Consider the following 20850-nt stretch of genomic DNA (forward strand, 5'->3'; position numbering starts at 1 on the left):
CAAATATGAATGTTACAATTCTTTGCTAAATTTTTTTTTTTGGTTGAACTGTGTGTTTAATTTTGTTTAAGGGTTCTTTTAATATTTTTGTCCAAAAAGATTTTCAGTTTGATTTATTTTTTTTTATTTTAAGGATTTCAAAAATTTAAAATTAAAAATTTCCTTGTTTTTAAAATCAAATCAAATCTTTCTTTTATGAGGTCATGTCTTTTCAAGTCTTTTCAAATGGTGATGCATCCACTTTTTGGTACGGTTACCAACACTCCCTCTCTTCCCTCCATAACTTCTCCTCACACTCTTCGGTTTCTTCCCACTCACTTTACTACTTCTCTTCCCTCAAAAGACTGAAACTAACCAAATGAGGAAGAAAACCATTGCTAAAAGGGCTCCTCGTGAAAAAGTTTACAAACTTCCCTCAAAACCTTCCACTCGCTCCCAAGACCGGACCTTTACTCCATCTCCTTCTCCTCCTACCTCTCCTCCTGGCTCTGTTCCCATGGCGCGAACCAAAACCACTCCAAGGTACCCTGCTCCTGCCAAGCCGACGCCACCACCTAAAACGACGCCCTCCAAACCAAGCTCTTCGAAACCCGGTTCATCCAAGGGGAAGCGTCTTGCAGTTGAAGAACCTGTTCCTGAGACAGCAAAACCTAAGTCAAGGTCTGTCCCTGTTCGATCACAAAGAGGTAACCCTTATCGCCCTCTCAAATCTGTTAGAGAACCAGACATTGATTCTTTTGCTCACAAATCACACTACATGACATCTCACTCAGACTTTAACCCCCATCGTTTCAAATCTGCCATGAACCACGATTTTTATGAGGGAGTTATTCAGTATCGTACTCTATGTCCATCTTTTTTGGCTGATTTACCTGATTTGAAAAAGAAAGGTTTTCCTTTTGTTGAAAATTTGGAATTTTTAGACTGGAATCACCTTTTCAAAATCAAAAAAACCTGTATATCCTCAGTTGGTCAAAGAATTTTATGCAAACATGACTTACCATGAAGGAAGTGTGCATTCGTATGTTAAGGGCAGAGACATTATCTTGAATAATGAAACTATCAGAGACTCCTTGAAGTACACTGATGTTGGACCGTGTGATTATACATCTGTAAAGTGGGATGATGGGGTTGGTATCTCTTACCATGATGCTTTGGCTCACATTTGTGAACATGTTTCCTTAATTGATGGCATCACACCCACTCACAAAGCCCTAGGATATGAACGTGCTCAGTGGCACCGAATTGTTAATCACATCTTGATTCCTCAAAGTGGTTCATATCAAAGGGTCTCTTACACGGACACACTTATTTTGTATGCCCTAATCACTAAAACAGAAATCTCTTTTGCCTATTTGATGGCTAGATACATGTTTGATTCTGTTAGAAGTGTGAAAGATAAAGCACTACTTTATGGCATGTTTTTAACTTGCATATTTGAGAATTTTGGTGTTGATCTGTTAAATGAGGCTTATGAAAACAGACATTCATACCTAAAAGGGGGTGGTTCAGTGAAACAGCAAAAAGGACCAACTAGATCTGAGAGAGTGGTTCTAGATGATGATGATGAAGAGTTCATTCCAGATGACTCTCCTCCTCCTTCCACCGAGGGTACTTCCATCTCCACTGGGAAGAAATCTGCTCTGCTGAATATGGTCAAGGATGTCGCTCAAGAGTTTGTTTCCCAATCAAATCACATGATTGCCATGAGCAAGGAACAAAAGAAGCTAGCTAGCAAGCATGAGAACTTTCTGAGAAAATCAAGGGACAGGGTGGCTGTGCTCATGACCTTCATTGATAACCTTCACAATGATGAAGACATTGCCACTGATGTTGATGAGGAAGCTGCTTCGGAGGGGAATGGTTCTGATGCCTAGGATTTGTCTCATAAAAACTGCTGCTGCTGTTCATTTTTTTGTCTCATAAACTCTGTTTTATTTTGCTACTAATTACCCTACTTTTCATGTCTTGGATGACTGTAATAACTTTGAATACTAATGCACTTATGGTAGTTTAGTTAGTATTTTGGACTATGCACAAACCTTTCTTGCAGTGTTTATAGTGATGTTTTTTGTTGTTCATGCTTATTGTCCACCCTTGATGACAAAAGGGGGAGTAAAAGCAATAGGATGATTTTTTTTACTAGCATTTTTCTATATGCTGCATTAATACTTGATTTCACTTGCTGATGATATTAGCTTAATGTTAGGCTGATTATATAGTGCTGTTTGTTTGATATCCCTTAGCCAAGATAATTGTAGAGCTCTCAAATTGTGTTATCTTTAAGTATAATGTAAAACAGGAATAAAGAAGAAAGCATAATTCCAGGGGGAGCTAATCTTGAAAAGGAAAGGGGGAGTAACACTAAAGCAAGAAACATCAAAGGGAAGTTTTCTAACCTTACTAAAAATTTAAATTCCTTTGATCATTGCTTGATTATGTTTGTCATCAAGGGGGAGATTGTTGAGTTAAGAAATTAATTAATAAAATTGATGATGACAAACATTTGATTAGTGGGCTAATCACCCAATTAGTTTTGATTATTTTTTATAAGTGATGCAGGCTAAAAACATGTGTTGCAGCAGCCCAACATCAAACAAAAGATATATGATAATGGGCTGAATGGTAAGAAAGACAAGCCCAAGTCTTTCATCTCAAGCAAAAGTCTTCCAAGAAGCAAGGCAAGGCACCAACGGGCTGAACTTGAGAAGAACCCGATCCAAGCCCGAATTGATTTTCCATTCCCTCCATCTTGCCTTACCAGAAGCAACGTTCCTCTACTCTCTAATCAAGTCAAATCAAAGCTTCAGAAAAGTAAGAAAGAGAAAGAGAGAAAAAGCTTCTTCCCTAAGCTAGTAACCAAAGAAGCAAGAGAGAAAAAGTTTAAGCATGAAGCACAGAAGCTAAAACAGAAAATCGAAACCAAATCAAGCTTAAGTTAAAGGTAATCCATCTCATCTTGCATGCATCAGATCTTCTTCTCTTCTTCCCAACTCTTTGCTATATCCGAAAATGGCATTCAAGGGAAAGTTATTCTCTACCCTATTCTGCTTCACATCTACGGTCACAAGTGATACTTGGGGACCAAGTAGTTTCTCAATGGCTAAGATCAAGTTGACCATGAGAAGATTTCTATGGTTACTGCTTTGAGGCTTTCGGTCAAGATGAAGGAGTCAGAAGCAAAGTTTCTACTCTAAGGTTTAATGTGAAAAAGTGAATCTGTGGGTTGGTGAAGCTCAAGGCTCAAGGTGTTGACCTTGGAAGCAGAACCAAGCAACATGCAAGGAGATAAAAGAAGCTTGCTGCTCATTCAGAAGGCAAGGAGAGAGAACCAGAGTTTGGTGAGTTGCGTTCTATGAAGAGTTCCCTGAAGAAGTTCCTCTACTTGGACAATGCTTTCTTTCAAAGAAGCATTCCCCCAAAAATGAAGAACTGAATCAGAGACATGCAAATCTGGTTTGTCAAATAGCAAAGAGGCTGTTGAAGAAGTCAATCTCCTTCATGTTTTATAGATTGTATTTTACTTTTCAATGTTTATCTTTCTGTAATTTCTTGAGTGAAAAGGCATATTGAGAGAGCTCAAGTAAAAGCCAATGAGTGGAAAGAGGCTGAGTGATATACTTGAGAGAAAAGTCTAGAATTATTTTTAGATTTCTTTAGGTAAGTTTGTGTCTTGTATCAAGTACCAGTGAGGTACCCCTTTCTTAGTTGGGTGAGCACTAAGAGTGAAGAGTTAGGTATTAGCATAGCCAATGTCAAGTTAGGTTAGAACTTGAGTATGAAAGGATTGTGTCAATCCTGTGAAATTGGTGTATGTAATACTGTTAACTATAGTAAAATTCTTCCATAGTTGTGGAGGAGACTGGATGTAGGTTGCATAGCACAAGGCAACCGAACCAGGATACATGCTGGTGTTAGCTTTTCTCTTCTCTGCTGAGTTCTATTTTCTGATATTCATGAGACAAAAATAAATTGTCTCATAAATTTCCGCTGCTGAGTTCAAATAGAACCTGAATTGAAAGTTTGTTTAAAAAGGGTAATAACAGCAACTAAAAGGAAGGCATAGATTCAACCCCCCTTCTCTAAGCCTACCACAACCTTCAAGCTCAGATATCTCTAGACCACTCAGCTGGTGGATCTATACACATGAGAAAAACTATTGAAGAGGCTCAAGAGCTTATTGATGTAGTTGCTAGAAATCAGCATATATACATAAGTAATGAGTCCTCCATGAAAGAAGAAGCTAAGGCAGTATCAACTGACTTTAGTCCTCAGGAGCAAGTTGCTGAACTCAATCAGCAACTATCTTCTATAACAAAGCAGTTGGAAGAATTTAAGGAGATGCTACAAGAAACCAAAATTGCTAACAAGGATATAGAATCCCAATTGAATCAGACAAAACAGCAGTTATCAAAACAGATAACAGAGGAGTGTCGAGCTGTTCAATTAAGGAGTGGAAAAACATTAAATACATCAACTCAAAGCAGCAGAAAGCCAAGGAAAGAACAACTGACAGAGGATGAGCAGAATACTACCCAAAATCCCTCTGAGGACAGTAAGAGCCCAGAGAGGAATGATTCTGGCGTTCAAACGCCAGAAAAGGGTGAAAAGTTGGCGTCAAACGCCAATTCCATGTTCAATTCTGGCGTTCAAACGCCAGAATAGGGTAGGAATCTGGCGTTAAACGCCAGTCCGGCACCCACTCCTGGTGTTCAAACGCCAGTAAGGGATCAGACTCCTGCAAGTGCTGATAATAACTCCCTCAAGAAGGCTTCTCAGCCTGCTTCTGTAGGAAATAAACCTGCAGCAACCAAGGTTGAAGAATATAAAGCCAAAATACCTTATCCTCAGAAACTCCACCAAGCGGAACAGGATAAACAATTTGCCCGCTTTGTAGACTATCTCAGGACTCTTGAAATAAAGATTCTGTTTGCAGAAGCATTTGAGCAAATACCCTCGTATGCTAAGTTCATGAAAGAAATCTTAAGCCATAAAAGAATTGGAGAGAAACTAAGAAAGTTTTTCTCATTGAGGAATTCAGTGCAGTCATTCTGAAAAGCTTTCTAGATAAGCTTAAGGATCCCGGAAGCTTTATGATACCATGCACATTAGAGGGAATTTACACTAAGACAGCTTTATGTGATCTTGGAGCAAGTATCAACCTAATCCCTGCATCCACTATCAGAAAGCTTGGTTTGATTGAAGAGATCAAACCAACCCGGATTTGTCTTCAACTTGCTGATGGCTCCATAAAATACCCATCAGGTATAATTGAAGACATGATTGTCAAGGTTGGGCCATTTGCCTTTCCCAATGACTTTGTAGTGCTGGAAATGGAGGAGCATAAGAGTGCAACTCTCATTCTAGGAAGACCTTTCCTAGCAACTGGACGAACTCTCATTGATGTTCAAAAAGGGGAAGTGACCCTGAGAGTCAATGAGGATGAGTTTAAGTTGAATGCTGTCAAAGCTATACAGCATCCAGACACACCGAAGGACTGCATGAGAGTTGATATTATTGACTCTTTGGTAGAGGAAGTTAATATGACTGAAAGTCTCGAATCAGAGCTAGAGGACATCTTTAAAGATGTTCAGCTTGAGCTGGAGGAATCAGAGGAAGCAGAAGAACCTCTGAAAACGCCTCAGGAGGAGGAAAAGCCTCCCAAGCCCGAGCTCAAACCACTACCACCATCCCTGAAATATGCATTTCTGGGAGAAGACAACACTTTTCCTATGATCATAAGCTCTACCTTGAAGCCACAAGAAGAGGAAGCACTAATTCAAGTGTTAAGGACACACAAGACAGCTCTTGGGTGGTCCATAAGTGATCTTAAGGGCATTAGCCCAGCCAGATGCATGCACAAAATCCTTTTGGAGGATAATGCTAAGCCAGTAGTTCAGCCACAAAGGCGGCTGAATCCAGCCATGAAGGAAGTGGTGCAGAAAGAGGTCACTAAACTACTAGAGGCTGGGATTATTTATCCTATTTCTAATAGCCCCTGGGTGAGCCCTGTTCAAGTCGTCCCTAAGAAGGGAGGCATGACAGTAGTTCATAATGAAAAGAATGAACTGGTTCCTACAAGAACAGTTACAGGGTGGCGCATGTGTATTGACTACAGAAGACTCAATACAGCCATCAGAAAGGATCATTTTCCTTTACCATTCATAGACCAGATGCTAGAAAGACTAGCAGGTCATGATTATTACTGCTTTTTGGATGGCTATTCAGGCTACAACCAAATTGTAATAGATCCCCAGGATCAAGAGAAAACAGCATTTACATGTCCATCTGGAGTATTTGCCTACAGAAGGATGCCATTTGGGCTGTGTAATGCACCTGCAACCTTTCAGAGATGCATGCTCTCTATTTTTTCTGATATGGTGGAAAATTTTCTGGAAGTCTTCATGGATGACTTCTCGGTATATGGAGACTCATTCAGCTCCTGTCTTGGTCACCTGACACTTGTTCTGAAAAGGTGCCAAGAGACTAACCTGGTTTTAAACTAAGAAAAATGTCACTTTATGGTGACTGAAGGGATAGTCCTTGGGCACAAAATTTCAAACAAGGGAATAGAGGTGGATCAAGCTAAAGTGGAAGTAATTGAAAAATTACCACCACCTGCTAATGTTAAGGCAATCAGAAGCTTTCTGGGGCATGTAGAATTCTATAGGAGGTTTATAAAGGATTTTTCAAAAATTGCAAAACCTCTGAGCAATCTACTAGCTGCTGACACGCCATTTGTGTTTGACACAGAGTGTCTGCAGGCGTTTGAAACTCTGAAAGCTAAGCTGGTCGCAGCACCAGTTATTTCTGCACCAGACTAGACATTACCATTCGAACTAATGTGTGATGCCAGTGACCATGCCATTGGTGCAGTACTGGGACAGAGGCATAACAAGCTTCTGTATGCCATTTATTATGCTAGCCGTGTTTTAAATGATGCCTAGAAAAATTACACAACCACAAAAAAAGAATTGCTTGCAGTGGTTTATGCCATTGACAAGTTTAGATCATACTTTGTAGGATCCAAAGTGATTGTGTACACTGACCATGCTGCTCTTAAATATCTACTCACAAAGCAGGATTCAAAACCCAGGCTCATAAGATGGGTGTTGCTTCTGCAAGAGTTTGATATAGAAATAAGAGACAAAAAAGGGACAGAGAACCAACTGGCTGATCATCTGTCCCGAATAGAACTAGTAGAAGGGGCGTCCTTTCCCTCTATTGAGATTTCTGAAACCTTTCCGGATGAGAAATTGTTTGCCATTCAGGAAACACCATGGTTTGCAGACATTGCAAACTATAAAGCTGCAAGATTCATACCCAAGGAGTACAGCAGGCAACAAAAGAAAAAATTAATTACTGATGCAAAGTACTACCTGTAGGATGAACCATACCTCTTTAAGAGATGTGCAAATGGGATAATCCGTAGGTGTGTACCTAGAGAAGAAGCACAGAAGATCCTATGGCATTGTCATGGATCACAATATGGAGGACATTTCGGTGGTGAGCGAACAGCCACAAAAGTCCTCCAATGTGGCTTCTACTGGCCCACTTTCTATAAAGACTCCTGAGAGTTTGTGCGTAACTGTGACAGCTGCCAGAGAGCTGGTAATCTACCTCATAGTTATGCCATGCCTCAGTAAGGGATCTTAGAGATTGAGTTGTTTGACGTATGGGGTATTGACTTCATGGGGCCTTTCCCACCATCATACTCAAACACTTATATTCTGGTGGCAGTCGACTATGTATCCAAATGGGTAGAGGCCATTGCAACACCCACCAATGATACTAAGACAGTGCTGAAGTTCCTCCAGAAACATATCTTCAGCAGGTTTGGTGTCCCTAGAGCACTAATCAGTGACGGGGGCACTCACTTCTGCAACAAACAGTTTTACTCTGCTATGGTCCGATATGGAATTAGCCACAAGGTGGCAACTCCATATCATCCACAAACAAATGGGCAAGCTGAAGTCTCTAATAGAGAATTAAAAAGAATCCTGGAACGGACTATAAGTACCCGTAGAAAGGATTGGGCAAGAAGCTTGGATGACGCTCTGTGGGCATACAGAACAGCATTCAAGACTCCTATAGGGACCTCTCCATACCAACTTGTGTATGGTAAGGCCTGTCATCTGCCCGTAGAACTGGAGCATAAGGCCTACTGGGCAACCAGGTTCCTAAACTTTGATGCCAAATTAGCTGGAGAAAAAAGATTGCTCCAGCTGAATGAGCTAGAGGAATTCAGACTCACTGCTTTCGAAAATGCCAAGCTTTACAAAGAGAAAGCAAAAAGGTGGCATGACAAAAAGCTGTCATCTAGAGTCTTTGAACCAGGACAGAAGGTTCTGCTATTTAACTCTAGGCTCAGATTATTCTCCGGAAAACTAAAATCTCGGTGGAGGGGACCATATGTGATCACAAGTGTGTCACCATATGGCTATGTGGAGCTTCAAGACATTGATTCTAATAAGAAGTTCATTGTTAATGGACAAAGAATGAAGCATTATCTTGAAGGCAATGTCGAGCAAGAGTACTCAAAGCTGAGGCTAGATTAAAAGCTCAGCAAGGTCTAGCTAAAGACAATAAAGAAGCGCTTGCTGGGAGGCAACCCAGCCATTAGCAGGGCTTATTTGTTATTTAAATAATAATTATACGAGTTTAATATAAATAATCTTCAAGGTAGAGTATCAATTACATAAGTTCACAGAGTTACAGAGGGATTCAGAGTATAAAACAGGGAAAAGGAGCTCACTGGCAAGAAAACGCCAATAAGAGGTATATTTGGGCATTAAACGCCCAAAAGAAGCTTCTACTGGGCGTTTAACGCCAAACATGCAACATCCTGGGCGTTAAGAAAAACGCCCAGTGACAAAAGATTTCTGGCGTTTAACGCCAGCCAGAAGCAAGAGATGGGTGTTAAACGCCCAAAAGAGGCTACAGATGGTGTTAAACGCCCAAAACAAGCCGTAGTTGGGCGTTTAACGCCAGGATTATGGAGGGGAGGAAGTTTTGTTTTTCAACTTAATTTTTTCAAATTTTCATGATTTCATCCATAATTTCTTGCATAAACATGTTACATATCATCATCTTTCAATTTCAATTTCAAAATATATATATATATATATATATATATATATATATATATATATATATAATTTTTTTAAAAATCTTTCTTCATTCTCCATCAACTTCTTTTCAAATCTTTTCCAAATCATCATACTATCATTTCAAAAATTAGATTTATTTTTTTTCAAATCTCTCTCTCATCTTTTCAATTTTAAAACTACATCTTTTGCATATCATAATTGTCTTTTTACAAATCATATCTTCTAGCATATCTTTTTCAAAATTTTCGAACCCACCCCCCTCTTTAAATTCAAATTCGGCCATCCCCCTCTCCTCCACAATTCGAATCTGTCTTTCCTTCTCTTCCTCTTCTTTCCTTTCTTTTGCTTGAGGACAAGCAAACCTCTAAGTTTGGGATGCTTTTCGTGATCACTGAGCTAAGACTCACTAAGATCATGGCTCCTAAAGGAAAACAAACCATTTCAAGAGGTAAGAAAGAGAATTCCAAAATCACTTTAGAATCAAGAGAGGTTTTTAACCAAAGAAAATGCAGACCATTACTACAGAATAATGGGTCTAAGATCAATGATCCCAGAAGTTAAATTTGATCTGAAAGAAGACGAATATTCGGAGATCCAAGAGCAGATTCGAAAAAGAGGTTGGGAAATTCTGGCTAATCCTGAGACAAAGGTGGGTAGAAACATGGTTCAGGAATTCTACGCAAATCTGTGGCAAACAGATAAGCAGAGATTAACTGGAGCCGCTTTCTATACCTTTCAAACCTTGGTCAAAGGGAAGATTATGTACTTCCACTAGGACAGAATAAGAGAGGTCTTCAAGCTGCCTCAACTACAAGATGATCCAGAATCCTTTAATAGGAGAATGGTGAAATTTGATAAGCGCTTAGACCAAGTTCTAGAGGACATATGCATCCCTGGAACCAAGTGGATAACCAATACAAAAGGTGTCCCAAATCAACTCAAGAGAGGAGATCTCAAACCAATTGCTAGGGGTTGGCTGGACTTCATTGGGCGTTCTATACTGCCACCAGCAACCGCTCTGAAGTCACTGTCAAAAGAGCAGTGATGATCCGCTGCATTATGCTGGGTAACGAAGTGGAGATTCATCATCTGATTTCTTGTGAGCTCTACACAATTGCAAACAAGAGCTCCACTGACGCCAAATTGGCTTACCCTAGCCTAATTTCTCTGCTATGTAAAGATGCTGGAGTGAAGATGGGAGTGGATGAGTATATCTCAGTTGAGCACCCAATCACCAAAAAGTTAATGGAAGGACAAGTGCAGGATAACTCCATCAAAAGGAGGGCACAGGAGTTCCTCCCAGAAATCCCTCAGATTGACTATTGGACCCGCTTAGAAGCATCTGTCACCAAATTGCAAGAAGCTATGGATCAACTGAAAGAAGAACAGCAAGTTCAAAATAGCATGCTTTGCAAACTGCTGAAGGAACAAAAGGAGTAGGGGCGTGAGCTACAGGAGCTGAAGCGCCAGAAGCTATCTCTTGAAGGGCCAAGCACTCCACAGACTAAAGGAGCATTGACGATCGGAGTTTCTATCGGTAAAGAATTTTCACAAATATATAATCGCGTTGTAGATATAGCTTCTAAACTAACAGAAAATCCTTTCGTACAAAAGTTTTTGTTGTCACTTAAGCAAACCCAATAAAAATAAATAACCGAAGTATTCAAACCTCGGGTCGTCTTCTCAAGGAATTGCAGGGAAGTATGATTTATTATTGGTTATGGAAAAAGGTATATTTGGGTTTTGAAAAGGTTTGAACAAGAGAAATAAATTGCAGGAATTAATAAATCAATAGCTAATAAAACTCTTGGCACGGTATGAAGGTTTGGAAGTCCTATCCTAGTTATCCTTATCGATGGTGATGAGAATTGAGTTTTAATCCAACTTAGTTAACCTTTACTAAAGCAAAGGAAAGTCAAGTGGACTAATTAGTTTGATCTTCAGGTCCTAGCCAATTCCTAAGAAAGGACTAGAGTTATTGGAATTCAATTCAATTAGCAAAAATAACAATTATCAATCACGATGAGTTTGATAACTCAAGAGTCTCCAATTAATCAATGAAAGCCAAGATTATAAAGAGCTAAATAAAAATCATAAATCTGAAATACCTCAATTGCATTAATAAAAGAAAATCAATCTAAACATAAAGAGTTCATGAATTAAATTGAGAAAATAAGTAAAAAAGGAACATTGAACCTGGAACTCAAAAGAAATTGTAAGTTGAAATAATAAAAAATCCTAAATCCTTTTAGAGGAATTCTAATCCTAAATCCTAAGAGAGAAGGGAGAGCCTCTCTCTATCTAAAACTACATCTAAATTATGAAAAGTGAATTATTATGAATGTATGTTCTCTGATGAATGGATGCATTCTCCCACTTTATAGCCTCTAATCTGTGTGTTCCGGGCCAAAAAATGGGTCAAAAACAGCCCAAAAATTGCTCCCAGCGATTTCTGGTACATACAGGTTGCGGCAAAGTGACGCGGAAGCGTCGTCCACGCGTTTGCGTGGGTTGAATTTCGCAGATGCGACGTGTGCGCGTCATCCACGCGTCTGTGTCACCTAACTTCGGGGAAACTGTGGAAAATTATATATCATTGAGAAGCCCCGATGTTAGCTTTCCAACGCAACTGAAATCACGTCATTTGGATCTCTGTAGCTCAAGTTATGGTCGATTTAGTACCAAGAGGTCAGGCTGGACAGCTTTAGCAGTTCCTTCAGTTTCTTGTATTCCTTCCACTTTTGCATGCTTCCTTTCCATCCTCTAAGCCATTCCTGCCCTGTAATCCCTGTAATCACTTAACACACATATCAAGGCATCGAATGGTAATAAGAGAGGATTAATATTAGCAAATATAAGTCCAAAGAAGCATGTTTTCAATCATAGCACAAAATCAGGAAGGAGAATGTAAAACATGCATTTTGTATGAACAAGTGTATGAAAGATTGATAAAATCCACTCAATTGAGCACAAGATAAATCATAAAATAGTATCAATTGAGAATAACTAACCCATGGAGATTGGTATCGACCTCCCCATACTTAAAGGTTGCACCGTCCTCGATGCATGCTAAGATGTACAAGTGGACGGGCTACTCCAACTGATACCTTTCTCTATAGATTGTGCAGAGTGACTTGCCTGTCTCCCCATGTAGAAGTTCTTCCTTTTCCCTTCCTCGGTGGTCATCCTGAAAGAAGAGGAAAAGGGAGAAAAATAACCCAGAAATAAAGATAAGAAAAATAAATAAAATATGGGTTGGTAATGCCAAATAATAAAGGTCTCAATTACATGGTAGCTACAACATGCAGTGAGAAAACAGTAGAAGCATACGGTATATCAATAGTGCAAGAATTGCAACAATGGGGAAGAGGGTGTGGGTAATGCAAAATAGTGTAAGTGCATATCAATGCAAAAGGAATATCAGTATTATAAAAATTAGCATTGACTTATGAATAATAATACCCAATTAGAATAAAACAAGTCATGAAGCACCAAAATGATTCAAAAAGATGTAACAGTTGAATGAGAAAATTTTAACACCAATGAAAAAATAATAATTTTAGAAAAGAAAATAAAAATATACCCAAAATTAAAATGCAATGGATGAAAGTATGCAAATAAATTAAATAAAATAGAATGGAAGTGAAGAGGGATGAGAAGTTAAAAAGATGAAGTAAGAAAAAAAGTAGAAAGAAGAAAAGGTAGAAAAAATTAGGATTAGAAAAGAAAAGATAAGATAATTGGCGCTGATCATGATAAGTTGTGCGACGCAGGCGACGCGGACACATGAGGGACGCGGTCGCGTGGTGTGCGATAAGGTCAGGTGACGCGGACGTGTGGGTCACGCGGACGCGTGACTCGAGTTGTGCTAGTGGCGCGAGAGTAGCCTCGCATATGCACAACTCTCTGTTTAAATGCATTTTTGCCAAAAATCTGGGGTGACGCGATCGCGTGGATGGCCATATTTGCAAAATGACGCGGACGCGTGGGGCACGTGGACGCGTGGAGCACGCATTCGCGTGGTAAGACTTGTGCTTCTAGCACCGTTCCAGCCTCATTCCAGCCTAACTTGCTGCCAAACACTCATTTACGTCGATTTTACAGGGCCACGCGTTCGCGTGGGTGACGCGGACGCGTGGGAGGCATTTTTCCCACATGATACGGACGCGTCAGCAACGCGGTCGCGTGGATCAATTTGTGCCAAAGGCACGCCTCCAGCCACGCTTTCGCGTGACTCTCTGTTCAATCTTGTTTTCTTCCCAACGCACATATGATGTGGACGCGTCGGCGACGCTGTCGCGTCGCGGGTCATGTTTTTTTTATAATAATGCAGTATGCAGAATGCAGTGCTAATATGAATGTTATGCATGATTCCAGGTCCAATCGAAACTCAAAAACAAACAAAACATACTAGAATTAAAACTGAAAAATGGACGATCATACCATGGTGGGTTGTCTCCCACCTAGCACTTTTAGTTAAAGTCCTTAAGTTGGACATTTTCTGAGCTCCTTGTCATGGCGGCTTGTGCTTGAACTCGTCTTGAAATTTTCACCAATGCTTGGACTTCCAATAAGCTCTATCAATACTAAGTAAATTCCTCAAGCTTTGATGGGGTTCTTCACAAGCTTTGAGCTCCCAAAGTTGATCCTCATATATTCCTGGATCCCAAATCTTGTTTCTACACCCGTCTTCAAGTTGATTATCATGATTCCATCCGGGTGGTTCAGCTTTAGAATTCTCACTAAAGCGTCCAAACAACTTCCTAGACCCATTCAATTGAGCTCTACACCAATCCTTGCATTTAAACTTTGAGCACACAACCATGTTGAACCTTGCTTGACAACTCCAACCACTAACCATCTTCCTCTTACTCTTAATGCCACAAAGAGCTCTAAGTTGACCATCCGTCTTCAGTAGCCTATTTTCAAGTGGAATTAGAAAGCTAAGGGATATGAATTTTACCCACTTGAATGTTGTGAAGGATGATGGCAACTTAGGGGGAGGTATTTCTAACGAATTTGCAAGCTCCATTCCCTTGTGCTCTTCTCTGATAACTTCCACCTCTTTGCTAGTTTCTTCAATATCAACCTCTTGCTCTTTGTAGCTTTCTTCTAATTCAATCTCTTCTTCATTGCTCACCAAGGGCATGGGAGGCTGTGCTTCTTCTTCTTTAATCTCCATCTCTTGACCAACCTCTTCCAAGTCTTCAACTATGATATGCCTTGGAGGTTGTACACCCGCCTCAGCATCAATTTCAATCACCTTGGAAGGAGGTTCTATAACCTGACTTTCCCATGGAGGTTCAGCATCTCCTAAGTCTGCAACCACTTTTTCCTTTTCAATAATTGCTGCTTTGTCCAGTTGTTTAAGTATAAAATCGTACTCCTTCTTGATGATTTTTTTCTATGACAACTCCCTTCAACTACTCCTTCATCTGCAAAGGTCCCTTCTACCTTCACCTTTAGTGCCTCCTCTAGTTCCTTATGAAGTATGGATTCGCGAAGATGATCCCTTCTCTCTTGTTCCATGTCAATAGCATCATTGGGATCATGTTGCTCTTAGATTGATGGATGTGGGTGCTCTTCCAGGGAGGGTGGTGATGGGATGGATGGGATGGAAAGATCATTATGGGATTGAAAAGGAAGTGCACTAGAGCTTGAGGGTTGATTGTTGAAGGTATTCGGTGGTCCAATTTGGGCGACGAGAGCTTGTATAGTAGAGTTTAGATCGGTAAGTGCTTTCTCCATGGAGGTTTGGGGTGGATAGGAGGGTTCATTTGTTGGGAGAAAGGGTTAATGGTAGGAAGGTGGTTCATCTTGATAATGATAAGGAGATGGTGTATATTGAAGTGGTGGTTCATGAGAGTAATTGTGTTGGAATGGGGGTGGTTCTATGTATGGTTCATTTGGCTCATAAAGTGGTTGGTATGGTGGATACGGGTTAGGGTCATATGGAGGTGAATGGTGGAAAGGGGCTTGTGAGTATGGTGGTCCAAAGTCATGTTGAGAAAAGGGTTCATAAGCATATGGTGGTGGTTGTTGATAGTCCATTAGAGGTGGTTGCTGCCATGAGGGTTGATCAAATCCTTGTGGCTCCTCCCATCTTTGATTGTTCCAACCTTGATGCCTGTTCTCATTGTAATTTCCTATTCCTGCAACATAATTGTAACGAGACTCATAGCCAAAGGGGTGAGAGTTCATAGTAGTAGGAAAAAATAGAAACAAAAACTAACAAAAAGAAAATATTTTGAAAAAGATATGATTTTTGAAAAAAAAAAGGATAAGATAAGATAAGATTTTGAAAAAGATCTGATTTTTTTTTTTTTGAAAAAAGAAATTTGAATTTTGAAATTTAAAACTAAGATAAGATAAGATAAAAATTTTAAAATAAAAATCTGCAATTTTTTTTTTTGTTTTTTTTTTTTGCAAATTTCGAAAATTCAATTAAAATAAAGAGAAAAGATATTTTTGAATTAAATGAGGAAAGAGAAAAACAATAAAATGACACCAAACTTAAAATTTTTAGATCAAAACGAAGAAAACAACTTGAAGGTCAAGATGAACACGAAGAACAAATTTTTGAAAAATTTTTAATAACTAAATGAAAACCAATAACCTCTTAATTTATGAAAAAGCAAAAATAAAAACAAAATTAAAAACAAATAAACAAGCAAAAAGCAAATATTTACAATAACCAATAATAAGGCATACATTTGCAATTCCCCGGCAACGGTGCCATTTTTGACGAACGAAACTCTCGCGGGATCTAGAATTTTCACAAAAATATAATCGTGTTGTAGATATAGCTTCTAAACCAACAGAAAATCCTTTCGTACAAAAGTTTTGGTTGTCACTTAAGCAAACCTAATAAAAACAAATAACCGAAGTATTCAAACCTCGGGTCGTCTTCTCAAGGAATTACAGGGAAGTATGATTTATTATTGATTATGGAAAAAGGTATATTTGGGTTTTGAAAAGGTTTGAACAAGAGAAATAAATTGCAGGAATTAATAAATCAATAGCTAATAAAACTCTTGGCACGGTATGAAAGTTTGGAAGTCCTATCCTAGTTATCCTTTTCGATGGTGATGAGAATTGAGTTTTAATCCCACTTAGTTAACCTTTACTAAAGCAAAGGAAAGTCAAGTGGACTAATTAGTTTGATCTTCAGGTCCTAGCCAATTCCTAAGAAAGGACTAGAGTTATTGGAATTCAATTCAATTAGCAAAAATAACAATTATTAATCATGATGAGTTTGATAACTCAAGAGTCTCCAATTAATCAATGAAAGCCAAGATTATAAAGAGCTAAATAAAAATCATAAATCTGAAATACCTCAATTGCATTAATAAAAGAAAATCAATCTAAACATAAAGAGTTCATAAATTAAATTGAGAAAATAAGTAAAAGGAACATTGAACCTGGAACTCAAAAGAAATTGTAAGTTGAAATAATAATAAATCCTAAATCCTTTTAGAGGAATCCTAATCCTAAATCCTAAGAGAGAAGGGAGAGCCTCTCTCTCTCTCTAAAACTACATCTAAATTATGAAAAGTGAATTATTATAAATGTATGTTCTCTGATGAATGGATGCATTCTCCCACTTTATAGCCTCTAATCTGTGTGCTCTGGGCCAAAAACTGGATCAAAAACAGCCTAGAAATTGCTCCCAGCAATTTCTGGTACATACAGGTTGCGGCAAAGTGACGCGGAAGCGTCGTCCACACGTTTGCGTGGGTTGAATTTCGCATATGCAACGTGTGCGCGTAATCCACGCGTCCGCATCGCCTAACTTCGGGGCAGATATAGCAAATTATATATCGTTGTGAAGCCCTGGATGTTAGCTTTCCAACGCAACTGAAACCGTGTCATTTAGACCTCTGTAGCTCAAGTTATGGTCGATTTAGTATCAAGAGGTCAGGCTGGACAGCTTTAGCAATTCCTTCAGTTTCTTGTATTCCTTCCACTTTTGCATGCTTCCTTTCCATCCTCTAAGCCATTCCTGCCCTGTAATCCCTGTAATCACTTAACACACATATCAAGGCATCGAATGGTAATAAGAAAGGATTAATATTAGCAAATATAAGTCCAAAGAAGCATGTTTTCAATCATAGCACAAAATCAGGAAGGAGAATGTAAAACATGCATTTTGTATGAAAAAGTGTATGAAAGATTGATAAAATCCACTCAATTGAGCACAAGATAAACCATAAAATAGTGGTTTATCAAGCATCCATCTCCCAAAATAAAGGTTGTTGAGTCCTAACTCTATGATAACCTTTTATCCATTTTAAGAGTACATGAGTATTAGTATTAGAGTCATTTGTCTTTATGTCGTTAATTTCATTTCTTTTATTACCAATTGTCTGCTTCTATGCCTATTTTATATTATTTCTATTAAATAATAAATAAAGATTAGAGTCTATGCCTTAAAGTTATGAATGTCCCATGAATCCATCACCTTTCTTAAATGAAAAATGCTTTTAATCACAAAAGAACAAGAAGTACATGATTTTGAATTCATCCTTGAAATTTGTTTAATTATTTTGAGGTGGTGACAATACTTTTTGCTTCTCTGAATGAATGCTTGAACAGTGCATATGTCTTTTGAATTTGCTGTTTATGAATGTTAAAATTGTTGGCTCTTGAAAGAATAATGAAAAAGGAGAATTGTTATTTGATAATCTGAAAAATAAAAATATTGATTCTTGAAGCAAGAAAAAGCAGTAAATAACAAAGCTTGCGAAAAAAAAAGAGAGAAAGAAAAAGAAAAAGCAAGCAGAAAAAGCCAATAGCTCTTTAAACCAAAAGGCAAGGGTAAAAAAGATCCAAGGCTTTGAGCATTAATGGATAGGAGGGCCCGAAGGAATAAAATCCTGGCCTAAGCGGCTAAACCAAGCTGTCCCTAACCATGTACTTGTGACGTGAAGGTGTCAAGTGAAAAGCTTGAGACTGAGTGGTTAAAGTCGAGGTCCAAAGCAAAAAGAGTGTGCTTAAGAACTCTGGACACCTCTAATTTGGGACTTTAGCAAAGCTGAGTCACAATCTGAAAAGGTTCACCCAGTTATGTGTCTGTGGCATTTATGTATCCGGTGGTAATATTGGAAAACAAAGTGCTTAGGGCCACGGCCAAGACTCATAAAGTAGCTGTGTTCAAGAATCAACATACTGAACTAGGAGAATCAATAACACTATCTAAATTATGAGTTCCTATAGATGCCAGTCATTCTAAGCTTCAAAGGATAAAGTGAGATGCCAAAACTGTTCAGAGGCAAAAAGCTACTAGTCCCGCTCATTTAATTGGAACTAAGTTTCATTGATATTTTGGAATTTGTAGTATATTCTCTTCTTTTTATCCTATTTGATTTTCAGTTGCTTGCGGACAAGCAACAATTTAAGTTTGGTGTTGTGATGAGCGGATAATTTATACACTTTTTGGCATTGTTTTTAAGTAGTTTTCAGCATGTTTTAATTACTTTTTAGTATATTTTTATTAGTTTTTATTACTATGAGTTTGTGTATTTTTCTATGATTTCAGGTATTTTCTAGCTGAAATTGAGGGACCTGAGCAAAAATCTGATTTAGAGGCTGAAAAAGGACTGCAGATGCTGTTGGATTTTGACCTCCCTGCACTCGAAATGGATTTTCTGGAGCTACAGAATACCAATTGGCGCGCTCTCATTGCGTTGGAAAGTAGACATCCAGGACTTTCCAGCAATATATAATAGTCCATACTTTGCCCAAGTTTTGACGACGCAAATTGGCGTTTAACGCCAAGTCTTTACCCTATTCTGGCCTTAAACGCCAGAAACAGGTTGCAAAACAGAGTTAAATGCCAGAAACAGGCTACAACCTGGCGTTTAACTCCAAGAGAAGCCTCTACACGTGTAAAGCTCAATGCTCAGCCCAAGCACACACCAAGTGGGCCCCGGAAGTGGATTTCTGCACTATCTGCACTTAGTTACTTATTTTCTGTAACCCTAGCTACTAGTTTAGTATAAAAACAACTTTTAGAGACTCACTATAGACCTCATGACATTTTACACGTTTCATATTGTATTTCTGACGGCATGAGTCTCTAAACCCCATGGTTGGGGGTGAGGAGCTCTGCTGTGTCTCGATGAATTAATGCAATTACTTCTATTTTTTATTCAATCACGCTTGTTTCTGTTCTAAGATACTCGCTTGTACTTAACCGTGATGAATGTGATGATCCGTGACACTCATCATCATTCTCAACCTATGAACACGTGCCTAACAAACACTTCCGTTCTACCTTAGATTGAGTGTGTATCTCTTAGCCTCTTGGTTCATGATCAGAGTCTTCGTGGTATAGGCTAGGATTATTGGCGGCCATTCCTGAGATCCAGAAAGTCTAAACCTTGTCTGTGGTATTCCGAGTAGGATCTGGGATGGGATGACTGTGACGAGCTTCAAACTCACGAGTGTTGGGCGTAGTGACAGACGCAAAAGGATCAACGGATCATATTCCAACATGAGTGAGAACTGACAGATGATTAGCCGTGCGGTGATAGCGCATTTGGACCATTTTCACTGACAGGACGGATGGTAGCCATTGACAACGGTGATCCACCAACATACAACTTGCCATAGAAGGAGACCTGCGTGCGTGAAGAAGAAGACAGTGGGAAAGCAGAGATTCGGAATACAGAGCATCTCCAAATCCTCAATCTGTTCTCCATTACTGTATAACAAGTATTATTTAATTTATGCTATTTACTCTTCATAAATCCAATCATTTTTATCGCTAATTTCCTCACTAAGAATTACAAAATAACCATAGCTTGCTTCAAACCAACAATCTCCGTGGGATCGACCCTTACTCACGTAAGGTACCACTTGGATGACCCAATGCACTTGCTGGTTAGTGGTACGAGTTGTGAAAAGTGTGTTTTACAATTCGTGAACCAATAAGCATTCCAGGATTCGTGCAATGTTAGTCTAAAGCTTCGGTCTAAAAGAGTTAGACATGGCCAAATGGCCAGCCAAGCTTTAGCATAACAAATACAAACATGTCCTTTCTATAATGGAAAGTGGAAACCTCAGTCCAAAAGATTAGACATGGCTTAATAGGCAGCCAGGCTTCAACATATCTCATGAAACTCTAAAATTCATTCTTAAAAATTCTGAAGAACATTTTTTTTGAAAACTTTTTTTTTCGAAAATAAAAATAAAAAGCTTAAACATAAAATAAAATTACCTAATCTAAGCAACAAGATGAACCGTCAGTTGTCCAAACTCCAACAATCCCCGGCAACGGCACCAAAAACTTGGTGCCTGGAATTGTGATCACACTTTTCACAACTCCGGTACAACTAACCAGCAAGTGCAATGGGTCGTCCAAGTAATACCTTACGTGAGTAAGGGTCGATCCCACGGAGATTGTCGGCTTGAAGCAAGCTATGGTCATCTTGTAAATCTAAGTCAGGCAGATTCAAATGGTTATGAGGTTTTGATAATTGAAAGATAAATAAAACGTAAATTAAAATAAAGATACTTATGTAAATTATTGGTGGGAATTTCAGATAAGCATTTGGAGATGCTTTGTTGCTTCTGAACCTCTGCTTTCCTATTGTCTTCTTCCAATTATGCGTGCTCCCTTCCATGGCAAGCTGTATGATCCTCTCGGATGAAAAATACCAGGTACGGTTTCTGCACGGCTAATCAACTATCGGATTTCTCGTCTCGGATGAAAAATACCAGGCACAGCTACCACACG

General features: G+C 39.0%; 1 pseudogene; it reads left to right on the forward strand.

Moving 5' to 3' along the window:
* Positions 1–358: 358 nt before the first annotated feature.
* LOC148575965 (uncharacterized) lies at positions 359–1877 on the forward strand (annotated as a pseudogene).
* The last annotated feature ends 18973 nt before the right edge of the window (positions 1878–20850 follow it).

The sequence above is a fragment of the Arachis ipaensis genome, chromosome B1 (genome assembly GCF_059453495.1).
Source record: "Arachis ipaensis isolate K30076 ecotype BB chromosome B1, ASM5945349v1, whole genome shotgun sequence".
Lineage (NCBI taxonomy): Eukaryota > Viridiplantae > Streptophyta > Magnoliopsida > Fabales > Fabaceae > Arachis > Arachis ipaensis.